Source organism: Puma concolor, chromosome B2 (genome assembly GCF_028749965.1).
Source record: "Puma concolor isolate L17-30 chromosome B2, mPumCon1.1.hap2, whole genome shotgun sequence".
In the NCBI taxonomy this organism is placed as follows: Eukaryota; Metazoa; Chordata; class Mammalia; order Carnivora; family Felidae; genus Puma; species Puma concolor.
In genome coordinates, this window is record NC_141671.1 from 12754322 (window position 1) to 12778133 (window position 23812).

At 46.1% G+C, this 23812-nt stretch overlaps 1 protein-coding gene across 14 annotated transcripts in view; it reads left to right on the top strand.

Annotated features, from left to right (window-relative positions):
* The window catches only part of ATXN1 (ataxin 1), a 416282-nt gene that overhangs the window by 109675 nt on the left and 282795 nt on the right, over window positions 1–23812 (top strand). For all 14 annotated transcript variants that reach the window (XM_086706199.1, XM_086706203.1, XM_086706202.1 and 11 more), the window contains one exon: window positions 37–158. The gene's annotated coding sequence lies outside the window, so the exon portion shown is untranslated. The remainder of the gene's footprint in view (window positions 1–36; window positions 159–23812) is intronic.

A 23812-nucleotide genomic window follows, 5' to 3' on the forward strand; every position in this document is an offset into this window, starting at 1 on the left:
TTTCATTCTGACTTGTTTTGTTTTCTTTTCCTGTAGCATACTGGAGCAAAATGAAAGAGTTTATTCTGAGGCCTCTGATGCACTGCTTCCCCAGGCCATGAGGAAGAAAGAGTGGACTTCAGCCTGTATGAATGGTCTTGAAACACGAATGGTTGTGGGTAAGTCTTCCAAAGGACTTGGCATTCGTTAGCTTTAGATGTCATCAACCATCGTTTATTCGGTGGCTCAGGACATTTTTTTTAAGGGCATGGCTGTTCCTCCACAACCCAAGCAACAGGATGTTTGAGAGACTGTTGATGAAGAGTCCAGAGAGCAACTAAATTTACTCAGTGTGTTTCTGAAATTTGCAGAGTAGTGGGATCTGAGGACAATGCATTTGTGGTTAGAGAAGACCGAAACAAACAAACAAACAAACAACTGTACACACAAACAACCAACAGACTACACCTTCCAGACATTCCTTTTAGCTGAGAGCATAAGGAATTAAGCACACCCGCGACCCTCGATTCACTCTGAAGGCAGATTTGTTACCCCGTAGTGGAGTATCGGGATGGGCAAAGTGAGAAGTGCTGAGAGTTTCCGTCTTGCTCAGTAAATAATTACTGAGCACCTTTTAAAACCCGTACGTAGAGCCCTGAATGACAGCCTTGGTCTGGAGGTAGAATTCAAATGCTCCAAACTGTTAGCAAACAACAGATAAGTTCCCAACGACACAAAAATATTGTCGTTTTTCCAAGGAAAATTGATCAGCCTCGTTGGTTGTAGTTCTTGGGCACGGTCCTCACACGGAAGCTACTTCTGCACATCTCTCTTGGTGACCTTGGACAACTTACTCGTCCTCGTGGAATGAGTCACCTGTAAAAATGCCAGTGCACGCCTTCATGGTCTCTTGCAGCTCTAAAATCCCACAGCTGACTCTAGTGAAATCAATGAAATAATTAGACCCTTGGGTTCTCGCTCAGCCAAATCAGTTGTGAGCCCTTGGCAAGTGATCTTTGGCAGGGGTGGTGCTCGCTGGACGGGCCAGTGTGGAGAAGAGGGGCCAGGCACTTGGTGGAGGGAGGGCCCTTCTCCCTCCTTCTCCCTACGATCTTGCGAACCAACCCTTTGGTCAGAGAGGCCTTGCGGCGTCTGTGGTTAGTAATGTCTTGCGGCATTAAAGACAATGTGGCACGTTGTTATATGAATGTAATGCAATGTGATATAATACGGTATAGTATGATGTAATATCGTCCTTTATTTTTCTGTCGTGGATCTCCCTCTTCCTTCTCTGTTGGCTGTCACTATCTTACGGGTTATCTGCCAGTCTCTGAACCCCACGAAGCCCCAAACTTTGTCTTACGCTGAACAGGATTGATTATTTTTCTTTCTTACTGAACATCCCTGTTCTGAACAGAGCTCTGAATGACACTTTAAATGATGCTCACATATCACTCTTGTTAGCAGCCTGCTGTCTGCTTCAGAGTGGTGCATTATTTGGGTTTCATAACAGCATTTTTTTCCCCCCTCTGACAAATGTTAAATTACGAAGTGCAGGAAACCACATGAATGTGGTGGGATGAAAATGTGAACACAGTGTTATCTGGAAACGCCAGTGTTATGATTCTTTCTCCTGGTGACAGTCTCCTCCCTGCACTCAACGTATAAAGCCTATTTACCTGCTTGGTGGCCGCCTTCTAACTCCTGTCTTTCTCTTCACTAAGACTGTGTGCCACGGTCCCCGTGTCACGCTGAGTCGGGAAGTTTGTTTAAGACGACTGCCTGGGGCTGTCTCTTTCTCTCCAGGTCCTGCCCGACCACTGAGCCCGGCTCACATTCACAAAGCCTTCCTAGAATGCTCTGGCCTCTATGAGCTCCTATAACATTTAGAACTTGCACCATAAAAAAAAAAAAAAAAAATATTGGGGCGCCTGGGTGGCGCAGTCGGTTAAGCGTCCGACTTCAACCAGGTCACGATCTCACGGTCCGTGAGTTCGAGCCCCGCGTCGGGCTCTGGGCTGATGGCTCAGAGCCTGGAGCCTGTTTCCGATTCTGTGTCTCCCTCTCTCTCTGCCCCTCGCCCGTTCATGCTCTGTCTCTCTCTGTCCCAAAAATAAATAAACGTTGAAAAAAAAAATTAAAAAAAAAAATATGTATGGCTACCTATTGCTTTGTGGGTGTTTGCTGCCACCCCATCTGGGTTGCAGGCTGCTGGAGGGCAGGGATCACATCCGAGCCCACAGTTCCTCAAAGGTGGTCTAGCCCCAGGACCTCCTGCAGCAGAATCACCTGGGCATACAAAGCAGCAGATTCAGCAACACCAGGCTCGATGAGTCAGAATTTCTGGGGATGTCGAGCCCGAGAAACTCACCGCAGACAACTCTTGAGCGCACAGAGGTTTGTGAAAACTGCCTGAGCTTACCTCTTCATCCTCCCCTGTGCCTACCTCCTCACGCGCGTATAGGGTCTAGATCTGAGCGCATCACAGATACCCAGGACATATTTGCTTGCTGATCTAAACAGCATCCTGCTGTGATGGTTGCACTCGCTCTTCAGTCGCCCTAGCCTTTTTGGGATGTGAAGTCTGCATATTCTCTGAACCCTTAGAAACCTCGTTTTGGCTAAATGTGTAGTCCCCTAGGTCGGAGGCTCTTCCGGAAGCCTTCTTTTTATATCTCCTCTTCACGCAGTGACCCTGCCTGTCCCTATTCATGGAGCAGCCCCTGCCCACGTGCAGCCCAGCAGTAACGTCAACTCTGGGGACAGGGACTGGAGTGTCAAGGCAGGAGACAGAGCTGAGGTGGGAGCAGCACTGGGCTGACCTTGATTGCTTTATCCTCGGATCCCAAGGCCACGCCTGCTGCCCTTGGCAGTATGTTTTGAATGCTATTTCTTTCAGCTGTTAGGGCTCGGAGGTTGTCCACTTTGGTGGCAGGAGAGCGATCCCATTGCTGAAAGCAATAAAGCTAAGCTGCAGTGGACAGACATCAAAGCAGCCCCGGTGCCAGCAGCAGATTCAGAATTTGAATCTGATGACAACAGACCGCGTGGTGACACGGGCCCCCTCCTTCCCTCCTCTGCTTGCTCCAGCAAGGGCGAGCCTGGCAGAGGAGATCGGCTTCTAGTGCAACTCCTGATGCCCTTGCTGGTGGGTCCGGCCCTGGGACGAGATCTGACAGAAACCCAACCAAAGAGCTCTTGGAAGCCCAGCCAGCCCGTAAGGGAACCAGTGGGCTAATCGGGAAATGTACCAGCTGTGAACACAATCACTACGGGAGCGCCTGGGTGGCTCAGTGGGTTGAGCGTCCGACTTCGTCTCAGGTCATGATCTCGCAATTGACGAGTTCGAGCCCCACATCAGGCTCTGTGCTGACAGCTCGGAGCCTGGAGCCTGCTTCCGATTCTGTGTCTCCCTCTGTCTCTGCCCATTCCCTGCTCATGCTGTCTCTCTCTATCTCAAAAATAAATAAAACATTAAAAAAAATTTAACACAACCACTACCATTAAACATTTTTTTTTAACATTTTCTCTAATATGTTTTAAGGTTTATTTACTTATTTTGAGAGGGGGTGTAGAGAGGGAGGGAGAGAAGAATCCCAAGAAGGCTCCACGCTGTCAGCGCAGAGCCTGACGTGAGGCTTGAACTCACAAACCGTGAGATCGTGACCTGAGCCGAGATCAAGAGTCGGACGCTCAACCGACTGAGCCACCCAGGTGCCCCAAACCTTTTTTTTTTTTTTTTTTTTGCAACTTTTTGTATGTTTTCACTCTTGCTCAGTCACACACAGTGTTACTTAAGAGAAGTTGTGCCTGTCTTGAATTACGTTTGTGTTGCAAGGCACATTCAGGCGCAGTGACAGGAAGCGTTTTCTCCCACGTGTCCGAATAATTTTGCCGATGGGGGGTTTGGAGAGCAAGAAGGTATAACAGAATGGGTTGGGAATGGGGTTTTCTCCTCATTTTCAGCTAAGGGGAGAAAAGAGAGCCCAGGTTTCCGAAGCAATGCTGAGAGCAAAAGAGGCTTTGGCTCACGTGCTTGGTCGAAATCTGCCTAGATGTCCTCTCTGTAGCCTCTTCCGGTTCAGTGGGGGTGAAGCCTGCCTCTGTGATGCAGGAGCCAGGTGCACAGGCCGTCGGTCACGGGAGAGAAACATACAGGTGTTGACATCAGTGTCTTGAGACTTCATTAAAGGTTTTAAAGTGGAGGAATGACGAGGGGCAAAATTAAAGAAATTATAAGGCATACAATTTTAGTGAACTACCAAAGGCATTGCTATTTTGGAGGTCCTTAACAGTGCGTGGAATTTTTCCTGATGAGTAGTCATCCGTGGTTGGGAAAGAGGAGCGCTGGTTCTAAAAGAACGTTTGACTGCATCACTTGTGTTGTTTACCACGAGGCATTCTCGAGAACTGCAGATTTTCCAAATGGCTTCCTCAATCATCGGCGCTGCGTTTGCAAGGCAGATGTAAATAGGGAACAGTCAGTCCAGTACCCTCCCTGAAGACCATCACTGGAAAGCTCTTTAAAGGCTTTGTAGCCTAGAAAAGTTAGACAGCCGTCATGCACCCAAGCTGATGTTCTCTGTAAAGCAGTACTAAGCATGCCTTCCGGGTGATGTGTTATAACCCTCTCTTCTTGCTGATAACTATCATGGGCTCATTGTACCAGTCCTTCAGAGAAGCGATGTGGTTTTGTATAACTGAGTGAAACCACACCAGTTCAGGAAATGCAGTGAATTGCCTTATAATAGGCATCATCAAAACAGATGGTGATTAACTTGGAAGGTACCCTTCCTTGGTGACAGTTTGAAAGCTTTGAAAGGAGGTGTTTGCGGTGCATCAAAAGAAATTAGGATTAAACTGCCACATTTGCACACGGTTGGCGTGAAAACTGAAAAGAAACTCATCAGAGTTCCTTACTGCACATGCTTTCCCTGAAGGCATCATCACATCGTGGCTTCATTATCCATTCCACTCTAATGACTAACGTTGCTCTCTCTTCCTCCCTGGAGTTTAAGACCATTGGCTTCCAACTTCCTCCCAGATGGCTCTGGTTGGGTGTCATAGGTACCTCCAACTTGAGTCTACACCCCCTCCTGTCTCTGCCCCGTCTCCCTTTATGGGTTTCTTGTTTTTAAAGAAACAGGATCAGCGACCAGCCAGTCATTGATGCTGGACACCATCTCCTCTTCCAGCGCTTCGGCCCTTGACCACCTGCTAGAGTTTTACCTCTTGCTTATTACTTCACGGTCTTCCCACTCTTCTCCATTCCTCTGCTCTTGTTCTGTTGCTGTCGTTACCATCCCTTGCCCGACCGCTGCAGGCACTGCCCAGAGGCTACATTTGCCTTAGGTCTTTCTTCCTGTATTCCATTCATCCTACTGTTTTGAGACTTTCCTTCCCAAAGATAAGGGTCTGGTTGAATCACTCTCATTCCTAAAAACCCTTGACAGCCTGCGCAAGTATGGTTCCTTTCATGTTAAGGATCGAACTCAGACTTCAAACTTGTGTTTATGATCGATTACGCATCGATTCGCATTGATTACAAAATCATGATGAAATGTGTGCCTGTGCCTGTCAACAAAGCCTGGAAGTAAGGAAAGCAAAAATTAAGATGTTTGTAGGATTAGAGCGGTTGGTACTTTTCTTTAGAAATAATACTCCTCTGGTGTTTTCCATCGCAATGAATGAATGTGATGAAGGAAAAGGAAAGATTTAAAGGATTTTGTTAGCTTCCCTTTCCCTACAAGATAAAATGGTGACTTAACTGCATGACATTCAAGATCCCTGGGAATTCATTACCAAGTCACCATCGAAATCTCGTCCCTCTCTCCCATCTCCCCACATGACACTTCTTGCCTTTCTAAATATACTGCGTGCTTTAGCAGCCATGACTTTTTCGTGTTGATTCTTCTGCCTGAAATTCTGTTTCTCTACCCAGTGAACATCATTCACTGATGCCTGATGGGAATGTCCTCTCTTCCTACGTGAGCTCTGTGGATGGCAGTTCTTTGATTTTGCAGCCATCTCTGTGGATGACCCACAAGGGTGGAGATTGGTCTATTTTAAACCTTGTATTCTAAGTAGTGAATCCATTCCTGTGCACAGTATGGCTTAATAAATATTTACCAAAGGTAAAAAGAGACAACTCATTTAGAAGTATACAAGTAGGGGGTGCCTGGGTGGCTGAGTCGTTGAAGTCTGACTCGTGATCTCAGCTCGGGTCTTGGGGTCGTGAGGTCAAGCTCCGGGTTGGTCTCCGTGCAGGGTGTGAAACCTACTAAAAAAAAAAAAAAAATAGACAAGTAATCCTTCAAGTAAGATTTAAAATGTTTCAGATCATCTCAGTGCTAATTACGGTGTTGTAAAAATTATAAAAAGTTGATGTTTTAGGTTAAACGATTTTTACGAAAGTCACCGGACTCGGCATCATACCATTTTAAGTAAACCAGTAGAGTGGACCTTTGGTATTTGAAAATTCTAACGTCAGGTAGAATCACTTCAGCTCCTCAGGAGCCATATTTGTGAAGTTACTAGAAATTGCTTTTTACTGCTCTATGTCATGAAAAAATCATATCGGCCAAATCAGAAATCCACAGAAATGACACATCCAGTATTGGCAACATAATATGAATATGTGGTATTTTTTCCTGAAGGGGATTGAAAAAGCCAAGACTGGGTAACATTAAAGGATTGATATAACATTTTCAATTCTGAAAGGCTATTCTACTCTAGAAATATACTTGTTACTATTTTTTCGTTTCTAAGAATTCTGTTTGGTTAAAATTGCAAAGGAGAAAAAAATATCTTGGCTGAAACAAAATGAAAAGTCATCTCCAAAATTAATTTGGCATCCTCAAAAGTTCCTTTGCAAAGGGAGGAGGAGGTTTTTTAATATCACATGTTAAAAATGCCACTAAAAAAATCATCATTTGCACTTGTGAGCAAGGAATTCAGAATGGTATTTAATGGAGATCAATGTGCGAGGCATGTTACCCATCTTTTTAAACAATATTTTGACATTAGGGGAAGGCTGTTTAATAGTGTATATTGTTTTATAATATATATTATACATGCCATATATATTTTTCCTATTAATGTTTTGGTTAGCGTCAGTAAGTCGGGATAGAGAATTTCAGTTTAAGCTTTGCCACTTTTTCTGCATGATATTCCTACCTGACCTTCAGTTTGCTTGCCCGTGAAATTATGACAAACGTCGAACCACTGTTGGAATAACGAATTTAGAAATTGATCAGTCAACAACATGTGCTGATTGACCGGCTAACAAAACCTTAAATACCGTATCACTTTGCAGCACCTCCTAGAAGTTGATCTTTGTCTGTTCTGCACAGTGAAGAACCTTTGCTGAATTTGTTATTTTTCTGTTCTGAGCCTTGCATTCATTTGTTTTTATTTTATTTTTTAATGTCTCTTTATTTTTGAGGGGGGAGAGTGGGGGAGGGACAGAGAGAGAGGGAGACAGAGGATCTGAAGTGGGCTCCTTGCCGACAGCAGAGAGCCCAACTTGGGGCTCGAACTCTCGAACCATGAGATCGTGACCTGAGCCAAGGTCGGATGTTTAAGCGACTGAGCTGCCCAGATGCCTGCTTTGTATTCATTTAAAAAGCCTGACCATTTGGCTGTTTAGAAGATGCACCAGGAAATATGTGTATCTGAAACTGGTATATCAATGTACGTCAACTACACTTCCATTAAATACACACACACACACACACACACACACACACACGCACAAAACGTTAGCCGTTATGGTCCTATTCCTTTCATGGTATCCAGTTAGACTACTACTCAGTTTGTAATAAAAATTTTCCAGCCTTTATTCTTGGTGCCTTCCTCCCAACTGAATTCATGCGTCTTTGCTCTGTTAGGGAAGGCGCAGTGTGTGACAGAGCCCGGTCCGGGAGGGTGAGAAAACGCTGTGGGAACGCAAAGGGATGAGACGGCTGGTCCAGCTATAAAGTGGTGAGGACGTGGCGGTGGGGTTTGGAGCTAGACTTTGAAATATGGCTAGGATCCCGAACGGTAGGAGGGTGAGGAACGAAAGCAAGGAGAAGGAAGAGGGCACGTCGTGGACCGGCTCGGGCCCAGTGTGAGGTGGGTGAGAGAGAACGATGAGAGATTGGGGAGGAGCGGGGCTGCTTGAATCAAGACGGTAATAATAATGATTAGTGTGAACTCTTAATGGAGCAGCTGCCTTACAGCAGATTCCGTGAGTGTGCTTTACAACTCCCTGCAACACAGCCCCATTTTACAGGTGAAAACAGTGGGTTTAATCCCATACTCAGGGTTGGAATTTGATCTTAAGTGGTGGAGAGCCATTCTTTGAAGGTTGTGGAACAGGAGAAGGTCATGATCAGACTTGGCACCGATTTACTCACCTGCTCTGATAGCCTCAAAGTTCCCCGTAGTTAAAGACAGGTCTCACACCGCCGCATGTTCCCTCAAGGAGTGTCGCTGACCTTCAGCGTGGTGGAGACCCCATAAACACTGGTGGAGTCTATTTTATTTATTTGTTTTTTACCGTTATTCATTTTTTTTGAGAGACAGAACACCAACCGGGGAAGGGCAGAGAGAGAGGGAGACACAGGAATCCCAAGCAGGCTCCAGGCTCTGAACTGTCAGCAGAGTCCGACGAGGGGCTCGAACTCCCGAACCTCGAGATCACGACCTGAGTCGAAGTCGGCCGCTTAACCAGCTGAGCCACCCAGGTGCCCCAGAGTCTATTTTAAAAGCTTCCTCAACAAAACTTAGGAGGCCCTTCTGGTACATTTTCCCTTTTAAAGAGGAAGCTAAGAAGAGAGAGTTTATAAACTATTTCCTTTGTGCCTGTACGTGTTTCTTCTCCTCTGATCCTCACAAAATATCTTAAAGATAATGAGTATGACTTTTACATTTAAATTATACGTTATCATGGTGGATGAGTTATTGGTGCTGAAGACGGTCACACAGCTTGCAGGAACCAAAGCTGGGATTTGAATCCTGGACACCCTGATACTTGCCTGTACTCTGTCTTCACTCCTGCCTGTCAAACCACTTCTGATTTCCAATCCGCTCGACGCTCCCCCCCCCCCCCCCCCGCCACTGGTTTAAGGCCACTTTGCTAGCACACTGTTGATTTCAGAGAAACGAAAGCCCACAAGGACCTAATCTACTTGGTAGAAGTTGATGGGAAAGAAATTATTTTCAGCTTCTTCAGTATCCTTCTAAATGATGTGGCTGGCAGGTGGCCATTTCTAGGAGCCCATCAAATTATCCACTTGGAAGAGCCCGGCATCCTGTGTTGGGTACCACGCAGAGTGAAGTCACCCTTCACAGTAAAACAGAGTCTGGGGGTGAGTATGTTGCAAGCACCCTGGATATTTAAGGGAAGCACTTTGCTTCTTCCATTTGATTGGCACCAAATTTATTATACTAGAAAACACTCAGCTACAGGCAGACAGCATGTGCTTTCAAATGCTGCCGGGAATTTGCAGTGACATTTACTGAAAGGGGAAGTTTAAGTCCAACAATCAAAGGTCATGGTCCGTGAACCTACAGGCACACATTATGTAAATGCAGCCCAAATCCAAAACCCAGCTTGACAAGGTTTGGAGTGGTTATCTGCTCCATGAAATTAATCTTCAGTAAGATTCTCCAAAACATCAGATGTGCTTAATGCGTTTGAATCAGGACTTGTAAACACTTGACGCCTAATACTGGTACCAAAGATCAGGAGTTAGCTCACCTGCTGCTGTGCCCACTTTGCAGGAATGGACAGGGTTTTCTCTGTTTTCCTGGTGAGCATCCCCATGGGGATTGCCTGGCAATGCCTTCATCCACTTGGGAGAGGCAGCGAGCTAACGGTGCTCTGTCTCAGAGACCTAGCCACCCTAACACCCCACTTTCAAAGTGTCCTTAATTTGATTTTTAATTATATATTTTTAATTGCTTAAAAAAATTTTTTTTTAATGTTTATTTTTGAGATGGAGAAAGAGTGACAGCAGGGGAGGGGCAGACACACACACACACACACACACACACACACACACACACACACAGAATCTGAAACAGGCTTCAGGCTCTGAGCTGTCAGCACAGAGCCAGACGCGGGGCTCGAACCCATGAACCGCAAGATCATGGCCTCGGCCGAAGTCGGATGCTTAACTGACTGAGCCTATTAAACACCAACTCCCCGTTCCTTTCTCTCCTCAGCTCCTAGTCACCTCCACTTTACTTTCTACCTTGACAAGTTTGCCTATCTTAGCTCCCACATACACCTGGAATTACACAATATGTGTCTTTTTGTGTCTGGCCCTTAATTTATTTTTAACAGTGTTTCAAATAAACTTGTCTCATGCATTCACTTTTAATGCCTTGTTGGATTCATAATTATCATTAAGATATAATTCTCATTCTAATATAGGAAGCTAGGTCCTATAAGAATATGAGTAAGCAACAAGCTTTCAGTTATAAAATAAGTAAGTCACGGAGATTGAAAAGTGCAGCATAGGGGATGTAGCCAATACTATCGTAATCACGTTGTGTGGTGACAGATGGTGACCACACTCGTCATGGTGAGCCCTGAGTGATGTATAGAACCGTCGAATCAACATGTCATCCACCTGAAATGGATACAACATTGTATGTTGATCATACTTCAGTTGAAAACAAGGAGTAGGAGTAAATAGAAGACGTAGAAAAATTTTTCATGAGCAGTGGGAGAAAATAACGTTGGTAAAACAAAAATTAGATGCCTCAGAGGCATTCCTCTTTGGAATTGATTCCCCCTTACTCGGGTGTTGCCCCTCTTCAGCCTGAATTCTCTGCAGAATTTCGACAGGCAGGCTTGCGTGTCTGTAACGCCTCCTAGGAAGAATTCGGAATTTGCCAGCTACCATCTGTAGACTGACTTGTCTTTTATTCTTCTTTTTGCTGATTTTTAAGTCAATCACTCCCGTCTCCTTGCCTCTGTCCAACAGCCAGCCGAAACATGTGATGACTGCTGTTGGAAAATGGGTGAATCACAGCCCTCTGCTTGTGGAGATGTTGCACAAAGCAGAAGTATTCCTTTCTGCATAGAAACAGAAGCGTTGTAATTTTACTGCAGCAGTGAAATTGTAGTAGAGGTGAACATAAGTCTTCTTCTATTTACATCTTTAATGAGCCACAATTAAAAGTAGTGGGTTGGCGTGTCAGAGTGAGCGTGTTATTTTCAGTTTTCTATTCTGGGGATTGCTGCTCTTGGGCTAAGCCACACTTCCCTGGCACCCTGGGGCTCCAAGAGCCTTCAGCAAGAAAGCCCAGAAAGGTCTAATCTGCTTCCTGAAAGTTAATGGAACAGTAATGACTTTCTGCTGTGCTAAGGTAGAAATGTGCTTCAGATCCCAGAAGCCTGTGATTCTCGAATCTTCTGTCATGGTACATCTTTTTCTTCTCGTGAAAGGTTCCATGGATTGATTCAGTGTTGAGGTGCTCAGAGAGTCCTCTCCCTTCTCATTTTGTCTGGCCATAATTAAGAGGTACTGGGGTGCTCTCCCTGCACTGGAGACCTGGTGTGGGGCGAGGCAGAACGTCATGTTGCAGAAGGCCCTTTCCCCGGCTCTGACTGAACCCAGACCTAAGGCCATTCAGTTCAGGGGCGCTGTGCTGGACCGCTCCACGCTGTCCTTCCCCACCTCGGCCACACTGAAGTAGAACCGCTGAGGTTAGTTGCACTGCGATGCTGACCTGAGACCCTCTCTTAGGAACCCTTCGATGGGTTTCCACAGATGAGGCATCGGTGCTTAAGAAATTACTGTGGGACAGGAGGTTTTCCTGACAAGGTAGTAAAGCCACATACTGAGATTCGTTTAATAGCTCATCTAAACCATCATGTGCAAACCTTTCTGTTTACCTACTTGAGCTCAGCAAAAATGTGCACATAGGTATTCAGTATAGTGTCCGAGGACTGTAGGGAATTACGTAGATGTCGGCCATTGGCAGTGGCCCCACCCTCGTGATGTGTGCCTGCGCCTGATTGTGTCACGGACCAGCCACGCTTGTCTCAGAGCTAGCGACGCTTCAGCCTGCACAGGCCCTTCCTAGGGCCTGGGGTTGAATTCTAGGTTGGTAATTTTTGTGAACTCTTTCTTTTTTTTCTTTTTTTTTTTTTTAACGTTTATTTATTTTTGAGACAGAGAGAGACAGAGCATGAACAGGGGAGGGGCAGAGAGAGAGAGGGAGACACAGAATCTGAAACAGGCTCCAGGCTCTGAGCCGTCAGCCCAGAGCCCGACGTGGGGCTCGAACTCACGGACCGTGAGATCATGACCTGAGCCGAAGTCGGACGCTTAACCGACCGAGCCACCCAGGCGCCCCTTGTGAACTCTTTCTTAAAGATACTCACCCCACCAATACTCTCTCCCGTTGCTTGCCTAACTTTATAAGCTTCAGACCCCACACATTGGATCCGCCCCTGATTAAGCATATGTAGAAACCATGCCTGTCCATATGGTAATTACATAAATTCACTTCTCCTTCATGTTACTTGTGAAATTCCCCCCAAATGTGCCAGCTCACAAAACAGGAACATTAACGGTCTACGTAGAGCCTCTGGTATCATACCAGTTGTTTCCAAGGAAATTTGTATCTTGGACATTTAGCAAATAAATAATATGTTTAACTGATAGTGATTATGTCCTAAATTTCCCGAAGCGATGACTAACAGTTATGATTCACGTATTCCTGGGAATCTCCCTTCCCCCCAACTTGCTGTCTGCCTGGAGCAGTGGACGGTATATCAGAGTTTCTTAGGAATATAGTACAGTAGAACTGCATAGCTTCTGACCTTCTCCCTGTGCCACGTAAAGAAGAAGGAATTTAGTGGCTATTTTGTGAAACGTTTTTTTTTTCCCCCCTAGCTTGACATGGTTATTTGAAGGTAAATAATTTTCCTTGCTAAGGAGTCACTTGTTACGGGTGACTTTGATTTGACAAACAGCTGTTGATTCCTAGTGCAGAAAATTAATTTCTTTCCTCCTCTCCCAAAGAGTTGTTTTATGATTCCCAGTCTATTGTTAGGCATAAAAGCTAATTTGGTTTGGATTATTTGTTGTTTTTTTTTTTTTTTTTTTTTTTAAATTTTTTTTTCAACGTTTATTTATTTTGGGGACAGAGAGAGACAGAGCATGAACGGGGGAGGGGCAGAGAGAGAGGGAGACACAGAATCGGAAACAGGCTCCAGGCTCTGAGCCATCAGCCCAGAGCCCGACGCGGGGCTCAAACTCACGGACCGCGAGATCGTGACCTGGCTGAAGTCGGACGCTTAACCGACTGCGCCACCCAGGCGCCCCGATTATTTGTTTTAAATGTACCTGGTGTTCAAGCTATGATGACCTTTCCTACTGAAAGTGACCTGCCGTGACCTGGGAAGAAGAGACTCCAATTAAACAAAGCCCGTTTTTTTCTTTAAAGACAAGAATGAAGTATTTGCCTCTAAAATGGTTTTAAATTAATTAATGATATTCATGAACCATTTAAATTTTTTCTGAGTCAAATATCGTAAGGAGGTGTGATGTCATAGACCGTTAAGGGTGAATGACAGTCGGTGTAGACAGAAGGTCCCCATGCATGATGCAGAGCAGAGTGACCACAGAGCGCAAAATAGCCAAATATGTTTTGTCCTACCTGAAAAAGGAGGCCTGTTCCAATGGCCTGTTTGACAACAAAACTCATCTAGGTGACTTAGGCACAGTAGAGGGCCCGGAAGGGGGAGAAGGAAGCAGATGGAATGGTGTAGAGTTAGAAACGCGCTTGCTTCGGGAAGAGGGCGTGGTCACCATCTAGGTTTCAGTTTTTGCCATACCACAAATTTTGTGACCTTTGGAAAGTTACTAACCTTTCTGGAACAGTTCCCTCCTCTGCGAGAGGAGGGCAGTAGTCTGGATCATCCTTGGAGCTCCCGTTCACCAGTGCCATTCTGTGTCTGAGGATTAAGCGACATCAGATTTACATGGGAAACGAGAAGGATAAGAATAGACACACAACAGGTGGAAGGGGGCAGGTATGTAAATGGGGGTCTGGCACGCACGGGGGAAATAGCCCTGGTGTAAATTCAGATGTGCATCTGTGTCCATGGGCAAGTGACTTTTACTGGAGGAACTGAGCGCTGCTTGAGGTTAGGGTTGAGCCCTGGGCAACTGACTTGCACCACATCTCCCAAGGAGCCCTGTTTCCCTTTGCGTGGCCTGTGCTCCTCACCCTTCTCTTAGCACAGGAGGCTTTGCAGTTGAAGCTGTGCTGGCCTCCTTGCCTCCTCACCCCTCACATTCTCACCTCGCCTTCATTTGTCCCTTCAGGATGCTTCTGGAGGTGCTCATGGGCCTCGGGAGATTACCTTCCTCATGCCGAAGGCCCGCTGAAATTCTTTGCGAACTGTCGCGCTTCGAGAATCAGACACGATTGTGTTTGTTTTTGCCTGCGCTCACAACGTGCGGGTGCACTTTTGTAGTCAGCGGAGTAGGTTGAATGTGAAGAGCCGGGAATCCTTGCCAGGTTGCTATGTTGTTGTTTAGCTAACACTGAACTTGGTCACATCCTCAATTTCTGGGCAGCGTGTGAGAATAGTTCCTTCTCCCGAGAGTTTATCGGACCAGTGCGGCTGTAAGCACAAGACAGTAATAATAGCGTGCGAATGCAAGCATTAGACATTTTCTGAGTGCTTACTGTGTACCCAAGTACTGGGCGAAGAAGCACTTTATACGCACTAAATGTGTGTGTCTGCAAACATAACACAGCGATGAAAAACAAACGTCTGATTCTCACAACTCTAAGAGATTGGGGATCATTATTATCTACGCTCTACGGATGACAGAACTGAGGCCCAGGAAGGAGAAATGACTTGGGCCGAGTTACAGGTGTAGTGACGTGTGCAGGATTAACTTTTCCACTAAGAGCAATCTTTGTTAGTGCGAAGTGCGAAGTCTGGCGCGGATGCCAGAACGAGTCCGGGTTAGTTTAGATGGGATTAAACGAGAGAGTGGTTTCAACGGTGTTTTGTAGGAAGGCAAGTGTCATGATCGTGTGATGTGAAGGCAAAAGGGCATTTCAAGCTAGAGGTGATTGCCTGTGAGGATCGAAGGTAAAGAAGGCAGACGGCAAACAGGTCCGTTCAGTTGGAGGGAAGAACATCCCTGCGTGTGATCAGAATCAAACGAGTAGAGCGAGGAGCTGTTTCGTTAGCTGTGGTGTAGGCATTGCTGTAATTAGTAGCAGGTCAACACCTTATAAAATCCCTCTGGAGTGTAGAGACGTGTTTCTAACAGAAACGTGTAAGTCTGCAAAGGAAGTAAGGTGCAGGTGTTAATGTCCTGCCCTTAGGAGATTTCTTCTTGGGTTCTCTTTACCAAATGACACGAGCCTCACACTCCTGCCTTGAGCTGTCACCGTCTTTGCTCGGATTTCCTTTAATTAGCTTCAGGTCTTAGGTCTATAGTCACTTGAAGTTGCTCAGACATATTTGCTCTAACCCCCCTCCCTGCCACGGGCAGCTTGGGATGTTTGTCTTTTCGGACACGTCTGCCTTGCCCCGGAAGCCACATTACACACTGAGCGTGGCAGGTGCCTCTCCGGGAGGGGTGTGTAGCAACATCTTGTTGGCGAACACACATAGGCAGTGGTGGCTCCTCCAGGGCTCCAGGTGGTGGGCGTCAGGTAAGAGATTTGAACTTGGGCCAGAACTGGAAGCAAACTGGCGTGACCTGGATTTGTGGGTGCTTGGGGAGAAAACATTAAAATGAAGAATTGTGTGGGTAGTTGGTCATGTTTGTTTCAACGGTTTTCCCCTCCAAACCTTGAAAAGAAACAAAGACGACGTGGGGAGGGATTTCTCCAGGCTTGTCAATGGCTGGTTTGTGTGTCGAATTAATTAATTGACTAATTACTGTAGTCCTCCTTGTTTGGAAAAGACTTATGGCCGTGCCTTAGATCTCGGAATCTGTCAAACGAGAAAATCTTATGAAGTAGTCAAGTTAGCGGGTTATACGTGCCTCTTGAAAGTTTCTTTATGATTATATATCAATGAGAGATTCAGGCAAACCATAAGAGACTCTAAAATACAGAGAACAAACTAAGAGTTGATGGGGGAGGGGTAGGGGAGGGGGAGAAAGGGTGATGGGCACTGAGGAGGGCACTTGTTGGGATGAGCACTGGGGGTTGTAGGTAAGCGAGGAACCACGGGAATCTACCCCCAAAACCCAGAGCACACAGTATATACACCGTATGTTAGCCAACTTGACGATACGTTTTATTAAAAAAATAAAAATCATAAAAATAAAATAAAGAATAAACATGAGTACTTAATGTATTTACATTCCTCATCTGTTTCCCACTTTTTGAAAAACGCGCTTTTCTTTGACCTTCAGATTGTTAGACTGTTGAGCAATTTTACATTTTCTAGTTTCTGTCCAGGTCGCTGTTTGTGAAACTCTAGTGTTGACATGGCAACTCTAGTTTTTTTGTCTTTTTCCTTAAAGCCCCTCCTGCCTTTTGGAGCTCTGTGGATGCAGCAGCAGTGAGGGCCCCCTCCACCTGCGGGACCCTTGCCGCCTCCCCACCCCTCATCCCTGGGCTTCATTATGGAGTCTTGCTCTGCTTGGTAGCACGACCCCGAGAAAGTTCAGTGGCTCCGTGGTTCCGGGTCGTTGACAAGACTCTTGCCTCTAGGCATTCAGATCAGAACTCTGGAGAGCAAGGACTTCCCGTCTCCCTTCTGCCCACCAATCTCCAGGAAATACTAGAGTTACCTCGTGCTTACCTCCTATCTTAATTTATCAGGCTCTCGTGCATATTGCCACAGGAACTCCTCATTTACGGCTCTGTGGGGAGGTTTCGACGGATGAGCAGACTTTGCAGTGTCACCCCTAAGAGGTGATGAGACTGACTCAGTGCCTCTCTCGCTGCCCCAGGAAGAGTGTCTCCAGCCTGTGGAACACGGGCCAGTGGCAGGCGGTTACGCGGGGAGGCAGGGCCCATAGTCCCCTCCTCGTCGACCAAAGGGTAGAAGAGAAAGGAACTTTACCTTGTGCCGGACCCCCCGTTAGGAGCATTGCTTATGACCTCCCATTTAAACCTCATCACACCCAGGAGATGAACACTGTTGCTTTTGATTTATAGACGATGCAAGACAAAGGCTAAGAAGAGTAAGAACGAGGATTCTAAACCAGCCGTGCCTGTCATTAAACTCACACTCGATTTTCAAGCATGAACCGGTTATTTTTGAACTTCCCTTCCTCTTTCCTTCTGATGCTCGATTTTTAGTTATTTTATGGCAAATTGAAAAATTCCTCAAAGGGTGTGTACGGGGGGTAAATAGATGTATCTGAAACAAAACTGTTATTGATTAGCCCTTCTAATGAAGTTTTGTGGCTAAGATGAGCGTTTTACCATCACCTTGGGATTTCAGGTCACCGAGTTGAATGACTGAGAAATTAAGAAGGGAGAATCCCGCAGAAATGGGGATCATGAAAGCCAAGGATCTCAACGAGAGGTGGTGGGGAGAAGCATGTAGCTCCGGAGCCTGTGTGGAGCAGACGGCGGTGGGGGGAGGGGGGGAACTGGGAGGATTTAGCTTTGGACCTGTGACACCTGTGGTCTGTGCCATAGCAGGAGCTGCCCAGAATGCGGCACCAATATCCAGGGGTCTCAGGTGGCAAATATGGGTGCTGTTGAGTGGGAGCAGATACTGAGATTTGTGACCAGGGGTGATCGGAAGTGCCCACCTTTCTAGACCTATTTCTACCTCGAAGGTCTCTGTATGAAACACTATGCTCACGACGCTGCCAGATCTTGGACCATTGCTGTCCATGGCAGTGTGAGGAGTCACGGGCTTGGGGTCAGAGAGACAAAGTTCAGATCCAACATCCATCACTTGCTAATTGCGACACTCTGGACAGGTTGCTGCAAGCCTCCTCTCTTTGAAAGGTACAATGGGGAGAATCATTGTGTCTCATAGGATTGCTGCCCATAGAGCAGTCAGCACAGTGCCTGGCACATAAAACTACCTAATTATTATTCGTTTCTAAGAGCATGTATTATTATCTAAGAGCAACTAAGAGCACAGGTGGTCTTTTTTACTGTGGTTACACAAGCTGTGGCATACCGGCGAAAGGGTCCCTCGTAATTCAGCGAAAGAAATCCTTGAAATTTCTGTTACAGCAAAAAAAAAAAAAAAAAAAAAATGCAAATTACTACCCGGTACATTTCTGGCAGCCATATAAGCCATTTACATAATGAAACCTCTCTAATATTATTTCTATTAATAGCCACACTTCTAAGTATCAATCTGACCATTTTGTATTTAGAATCATTCTCTCTGTGAACAGATTCCTTTTATTGCCGTGTCTTCTTAATATCTTGTGACAAGTGTCATTATCTCTTTCCTCCATAGTCTAGTGTTTGCGGTTTTGTGAACTCTTCAAATGTTAGTTTACTACCCAGGAAGCTCATTTTTAATAATGCATGCCTCGAATGTCAGAATGCTCTCAAGTGCGGACTTACAGATGAACGTGAAGTGCTATGGTAAGGAAGGTTCTAGATTGGTACCCAGGACTAGGTTCTCTGCACCTTTATGCTCCGATGTCATCCTTTGCTTTGATGTGATCGCTTCTGTTAGCTGTTCCCCAACGAATCCCGTTGATCACCCTACTAAACTACTTCACCATGAGTTTGTCCATACGTTTGGCCCACACTGTCATCTACCCACTTAGACCTTTAAGTTTCTTTATCTGCAGGTGAAGTGTGTTGTTGGATGGCATGACTGGTTCTATCAATTGGCCTCGCAGCAATGACTTGTGTCCTTCATTAGGAAGAACTCTCCTTGAGGGCATATATGGCTTTTTCTCCTGTTTGCTTCTGACCCCCAGCAAGAGGGTCACAAAATACAGGGGTCCCCAGATGCTGGTTGAAAGAATTAAAGAGAGAGCACCTTGTGAGGAGAAGCCCACAGTTGGGAGGAGGCAGTTGCCTTGGTAAGCAAGAGTTCTAAGTCCCGTTCAGCTCCGTGATCCTGTCAGTGGTCAGGGCTTACGTGGCGGGAAAAACGTGGCAGCCACACTCTCGGGATGTATCCTCATCCTAAACTTTGTAACGTCGAATAAATGGTCAGGAGTTTTTCCTGTTCAATGATCCTTTCTACTAGGGGGTTGCAAAGGCTCTAAGCAAGCGACATTGATAAACCTTAAAAACACTTCCTTAGGTTTTTGTTATTTTTTTTTTAAGTTACTGCTTTTCTGTTGGTCTTTGAAATATGGTTTTACTAATTTGAACTCTTTTTATGGCCAGTAAGGGAAACTCATCAGAGGCAGCTTCAGAGAAATGGGGCTTTGGCTAAGGACCCGGGAGGCTCTCATGGATTGTAGGGGAGGGTGGGGGCTGGACCTTTGTGCTACAAAACAAAACCAACCCCAAACCACAACCAACAGTCCACAGTGTATCTGGGGTTTGGGTCATGTAGTATGAACAGGACTGTTCCCACCTGTGTGGATAGGCAGTTTCTAGAAAAACAAATGCTGCTGGACAGACAGTCCAGTGTGTGTCTACAGAGATTGTACTGTGGGTGTGTGATTGTGTCTTTGTCTTAACCTTGCTGCTGTGGAAGATTTTGTAATCGTTAGTGCTAAGATTGCTGGAGAAAAGAATGAATTAAGATACCTATTGTCCCATTGTAGTAATTTCTGTTTGTAGGGCTCATTAAGGTCTTTGCTCAGAATAAGCGCGTCTTTTCTGGCTGGCACACGCTAACATTCACACAAGGTGCGGAGACGTTTTTCTGCTCGTTCTTGTCACTTCTTCACGTGACTTCAACCTACTGCCTCCAAATTGATGTCCCCCGGGTGCTGGGGTGGCCCAGCAGAGCTGAGTCGCACGGGGATCCCCTCTGGGGTAGGACGCTTGCCGAAAGAGGATCTTCTGGTTGGAGCGATGTTGGCTGATGCTGGGGGAAAGGTTCAAGAAGCAGCTGGGAAGCCTCCAGCCTTGAGGAGCCTCCTTTCATGGCTGAACGTAGTGAGGGAAAAACGCACACTTCACTGTCGTTTCTGTCATATCTGAGAAAACAGCACCTAGTTCACTACATAGTAGCATCTGAAACTGGGTGCTCCTGAGATCTACCCTTGTATCTTAAAAGGAACAGAGAGGCACGTCTGGGTGGCTCAGTCCATCAAGCGTCCAACTTGATTGCAGCTCAGGTCATGATCTCACAGTTCGTGAGTTCGAGCCCCGTGCTGGGCTCTGTGCTGACAGCACTAAGCCTGCTTGGGATTCTGTGTCTCCTTCTTTCTCTGCCCCTTCCCTGCTGTCTCTCTGTCTCTGTCTCTGTCTCTCTCTCTCTCAAAAATAAATAAACATTAAAAAGGAGAAAGGAGGAAGCAGACGTGAAGTAAAACTGGGCTTGATCAAGAAAGAGATCAGGCTCGAGCCAGAAGTGGCTCTGTGGGTTCCCGATTCCTGTCCTTAGCACTCTTTCTGCCACTTCACGTTCACCCTTCTGGGTCTTTCCCACAATGACCGTGTGCAAGGTCATATCTCTGGCCTTAGTATCTATACTTGTCTGTGAGGGCGGCCATAACGGAATAGCACAGACTGAGTGGCTTAAACAGCAGAAACGTATGTCTCACAGCTCCGGAGGCCGGGAGTCCAAGATCAAGATGTCAGCAAGACTGGTTCCTCCTGAGGTCTCGCTCTTCGGCTTGGAGACGCCCGTCTTCTCCCTCTGTGCTCATGTGGGCTTCCTTTCCAGACTGTGTGTCCTGATCTCCTCTTATAAGGACACCAGTCACACTAGATTGGGACCCCACCCATTTGACCAGATTTTACCTTCATTACCTCCTTAAACGTCCTATCTCCAAATACAGTCACCTTCCGAGATACTGGGGAAGTTCAGACTTCCGACACATACATTTGGGTGGGGGGGACACAGTTCAGCCCATGACAGTCTACGTGAATTGATTTGATTCATTAATTAAATGCATTCATTGGTGCCTTATGGATTATATTCATCATCCAGTCCTTAAATTGTCCATTCCAGCAGCGTTTCAGATGTCAACTTGACTATCATATGCAGCCAGCTAATTTAAAATGCTGTTGCCACGTGCACCGTGGCATGGTGCTTGTCACGGGGGAAAACTGGGCGCTAGAAACTCACTCCCTGTCTTTTTTGGGGGATGAGGGCCGTCCGGGGAGGCAGACGTACATAAAAAAGGGCTTCGTTAAGTCTGTTCCGAGACGGGAAATACAGGTGCCATCTCTGGATCTTTACTAAAAATCGCTTATTTCTATTCAAATCTTCCATGGTGGCAAACTCCCATTTGCCTCTCAATGGGTGTTGGAACATTCGCGTGTCTGGAATGCTTGGTAACCATAGTTCTGAAGAGGAACGCCTCACAAGCTATTGCTGTGTTCTTTCCAAATATGTTCTTTCATGGCCAGAATGGTCACTCACTGACTGGATTCCTTATGTGTGCCCGGTGGATTTTATTTACTTCTCTATGTATGCATGTATGTATGTATTGGAGAGGGCAGAGCCACTCTTCTGACCAGCCGTGTCGCGCGATGAAACGGTTCGATACGAAGCCCCACCCATCTGTCTCTACGGAGACCACGTCGTAGTCCTATTTTTGTCCCTGATGTCAGGCATCGTGCCTGGCATTTAGTAGGTCTTCAGTAAATATTTGCTGAATAAACGTGTGCTGATTGAAAAACGGTCTATTATGAGTAGCTCCCAGAGAGACTGTGGGCTTCTGAGCAGGAACCTGATGAGTCACCCATTGTTTGCCTGACTCAGTGCCACGTAAGTGATAGATATGCTATCCTTAAATCCTCTGCCCCCCACCCCCACCCCTCTCCCAGCCTGGCCTGTCATCCTTTATCAGCAGCCCTGGAAGGTTCTTAAAGACGGGAAGACAGATGCAGGTTATGGCACAGACATACAGTAGCAATGTAATCCACGCAGTTTACCATTTTGGGACCTACCGACATAAATTAACTCTCGTTCCCTGTCCCCCGGGGGGCAGAGTACTCTCTTCTCCGCTTCTGTAGTCACAGCTGCCTTCATTACAGAATCCCAGAGACGTGAATTAAGGTGAGCTGGGAGAGAAGGGGGTGATACAGCTCGCTGGATCCCTGTGGGAGCAGGACTGGGCAAGCGGTTCTAGGCACAGAGACAGCATCGGAGGAGGCTCGCCTGTTTCCCCAGTGCCAGGGACCGCCGACGGTTTTTATTGTTTCACGTTTTGGAAGGTGTCTTCCGAACCTCAGGCTGCTCGAGAGCAAGCATTTCACGGCGGAGATGATGTCAAGCGGTAAGAGATGCCTCGGAGGGTCAGTGGCAGAAAAGGGTGTGGCTGCAGGGTGATGAGAACGTAAACCTGCAGAAGTCAAAAAATTCAGGAGTTCAAGTTACGTCGCAAGTGTGACTGCGTCCCCTTGGGGGTACGTTAGCATTTTCGGAACCGTGGCACGTTCTGCTAAATGGAAGCCCTCGTTTTCCGCAAAGTCGTATTGTCAAGGTTGCCACGCAAGCAGTAACTTTAGACTCACGTGTTTTTTGTTTTTGTTTTTGTTTTTGTTTTTCAATCTTCTTCTGACCCACACTATATGGTGTCGTAGCATCTGTGTGCCGAAATTCAGGATCGCTCGTAGAAATAAGGAAAGCGGTAAAGAGCTCAGACTGGGGTGCGCGATCTATGTGACTTCATGAAAAAAGAAACCTTGTCTTTGCTTGAACAATAACCTAAGACTGAAACAAAACACAGCCCCCACTACCTCTGAGATACACACATGCTGTGTACATATCGGTATATTAGTGTCATATATATATATATATATATATATATATATATATATATAAGCGAAAACTACACATACCATACAATTTACCAGCTAAACCATTTTTCAGTGCCCAGTTCAGTGGCATTAAGCACATTCATACTATCCCCGCCAGCCGTCTCCAGAACTCTTGGTTTTGCAAAACAGAAACCGTACCCATGAAAACGCTAACTCCGTATTCTCTCCTCCCCCCCGGCTCCTGGCAACCACCTTCTGCTTTCTGTGTCTATGAATTTGACTATTTTAGGTACTTCACATAAAGGAATCATAAAGGATTTGTTCTTTTGTGTCTGGCTTATTTCACTTAGCTGATGCACTTTTTTTTTTTTTTTTATTGTTTATTTTTGAGAGACAGAGACAGAGAGCAAGCAGGGGAGGGGCAGAGAGAGGGAGACACAGAATAGGCTCCAGGCTCTGAGCTCTCAGGATAGAGACCGACGCGGGGCTCGAACTCACAGACTGTGAGATCATGACCTAGGCTGTAGTCAGCCGCCCAACAGACTGAGTCACCCAGGCACCCCCTGATGCACTTTTAGGAACAGCTTTATTGAGGTATAATTCACATACTATTAAAATTCATCTCTTTAAAATGTACAATTCTGTGGGTTTTAGTATATTCATGACCGCTATATTTTTGAAGAGAGTAAATCCAGTACTTTTAGTTCTCAAAAATGCAATGCACACATGCCTTTTATCGGACAAATCTAGTTATAAAAATGTCATGGAATAGGGGCTCCTGGTGGCTCAGTCGGCTAAGCCTCTGACTCTTGATTTCGGCTCAGGTCTTGATCTCACAGTTCGTGAGTTCCAGCCTCACGTCAGGCTCTGTGCTAACAGCACAGAGCCTGCTTGGGATTCTCTCTCTCCCTCTCTGCCCCTCCCCCTGCTCGTACTTTCTCTCTCTCAAAATAAATAAATAAACTTAAAAAAAAAAAAAAGATTCTTAAAAATGCCGTGAAATAAAAGGAACAGA